General features: G+C 38.0%; 1 protein-coding gene across 1 annotated transcript in view; it reads right to left on the bottom strand.

Moving 5' to 3' along the window:
- The window catches only part of LOC101854790 (cadherin-related family member 2), a gene marked incomplete in the record, with an annotated part of 31,674 nt that extends 29,912 nt beyond the window's left edge, over window positions 1-1,762 (bottom strand). Inside the window, 1 exon segment of the mRNA XM_035969328.1 lies at window positions 1,536-1,762.
- Window positions 1,763-2,220: the final 458 nt, after the last annotated feature.

The raw sequence follows: 2,220 nt of genomic DNA, 5'->3' as shown, positions 1-2,220 counted from the left end.
GAGAGAGAGAGAGAGAGAGAGAGAGGAGACAGACTTTTGTTTGGGAAACATGTGCATGGAGGTAATGAATACGGAAAGGTAGGGCCAAAGGAAGGGTGTCACTGGAATACAAGGGGGGATTAGTACTTAACGTTGTAAATCTAAGGCCCTTAAAACGACGTGGCTCTTCGATGTTAAGGCCAGTGAGAATTCTGTGAGACCCCAAGTTCCAAATCCTCATTGATTCTCTTTGGTTGAGTTTTTCTTCATTTGGATATTGGACTATTTCAATACCCTGAAGCTGCAAATCGGAGGCTCCATTGTGATCAGGACTGTGAAATGTTGGCCAACTGGAGTGCATGAGTTTTTGTGTACTGAATACCTATGGTCATTAAACCTAGCTCTATGTGTGGTGGTAGTTTGACCTACATATTGAGCTGGACAGCCTTTACAAGATATAAGGTAGATTACATTTTTGTTTTCACAAATGATGCTGTGAGAAAGTTTTCTTTTAAAATCGAGGCCTTCTACAAAGTTGGTCACTCTCATGTAAGATGTTTTGCATCTAGGTTTTTGACAAAGATAATTTTGAGGTGAAGAACATGGGTTTACCGGAGGTGAGGACGTGGGTGTTATTGCTCTAGTGCGAATGAGGAGAATGCCAAGATTGGGAGGCTGACGAAGTGCAATCAAAGGGGGGAATGAGGAAACAGGCTTTCATTTTGTTTGATTTTTCCAAGATGCTTTTGTGTTGGCTGTGGATTGTATGTACATTAGGTAGTTTTTGGTGATGAGTTGTAACGAAAAATGGTCTTTCCTATTTGGGCTTAAGGGGTTTGCCTGTCAGAAGGGTTATGCGGTTCAATTTGCTGACTTTCTCGATAAAAGTCGTTATAAAATGATTATGATGATGATGATGATGACGAGGAGGAGGAGGAGGAAAATGATGACTATGATGATGATGACGATTATTATTATTATTATTATTATTATTATTATTATTATTGTTGTTGTTGTTGTTCTTCTTCTTCTTTTTCTTCTTCTTCTTCTTATTATTATTATCATCATTATTATCATTATTATTATTTCATGTTTTCAATATTTTATCATTGTTACCATCATTATCCTTATCATTAGCAGTAGTAGTAGTAGTAGTAGTTGTTGTAGTAGTAGTCGTCGTGGTCGTGGTCGTAGTCGTAGTCGTAGTCGTAGTAGTAGTAGTAGTAGTAGTAGTAGTAGTAGTAGTAGTAGTAGTAGTAGTAATAGTAGTAGCAGTAGTAGTAGTAGTAGTAGCTTTGTTGTTGCTGCTGTTGTTATAATCACTTAATATTATGCTATTGTTGGGAGGTATCATTTAAAGTAATACTCTCTTCACTATCACAATTATTATCGCGTCGCTAATTATTTTAGGCCTATCATTACTCAGATACCTCGAGCGTTTGGATAAGTTATACGTACAGTTACGCCCTTGGGTCTGACGTCCACAAAATGTCGAAATCCACACAGAAAAAACACAAATGTCTCCTTTAGAACATTCCTCACCAAAAATGCGCAACGAAATAAATCCAAACAGCGGGTTGTTATCCAAAGTCCAAAAATGCGTCCTCTCAAAACTCTTCAGTATTGGAAGACCTGATCACGACTGAAGAGAAAACCTCGGTGGACTGTAATACGGCCTGTGTTATAATATTATTCTGGTCTCAAAATAAGTATTCCCAAGACCTGTCATATTCGTCGGGCGAATAGTAAGCTTCTGTATTTATCTCCACCACAGAGCAGAGCGATGTCACCACACCCTGCGAATACCACAGACTATATTATACGACCCAAAAAAAAAAAGAAAGTAAGAAAGAAAACGGAAAAAGAAAAACTCGGCTGTGACGAAAATTCCAAAAGTGCAAACTGGATTCAGGATCCGTGTCTTGGTGCTATCTCAATAAATATACAATTTCAATACTTTTTCAGCTCACTGCTTACCGTTGTATGTTTAGATTTCATTCACGCCGGTCCTTCAATGACGCAAATCGGCTTTCAAATTTATTGACATGTTTGTTTTGACCTACCTAGGACCTTTAGAAATAATTTCAGAAACTTTGATTATCTATGAAGTTGATTAAAATTGGTAAATAGAAGCAAGGATTGTTATTGACTGAAAGTGTTATATATTTTCCTGCATTCCTTCGTTACCCTCCCTTCCCCCTTCTCTCTCTCTCTCTCTCTCTCTCTCTCTCTCTCTCTCTC

This window comes from Aplysia californica, unplaced genomic scaffold (assembly GCF_000002075.1).
Source record: "Aplysia californica isolate F4 #8 unplaced genomic scaffold, AplCal3.0 scaffold00137, whole genome shotgun sequence".
Lineage (NCBI taxonomy): Eukaryota > Metazoa > Mollusca > Gastropoda > Aplysiida > Aplysiidae > Aplysia > Aplysia californica.
Note: the sequence above shows the minus strand (reverse complement) of the source record. Positions and strands in the feature narration are given on the sequence as shown.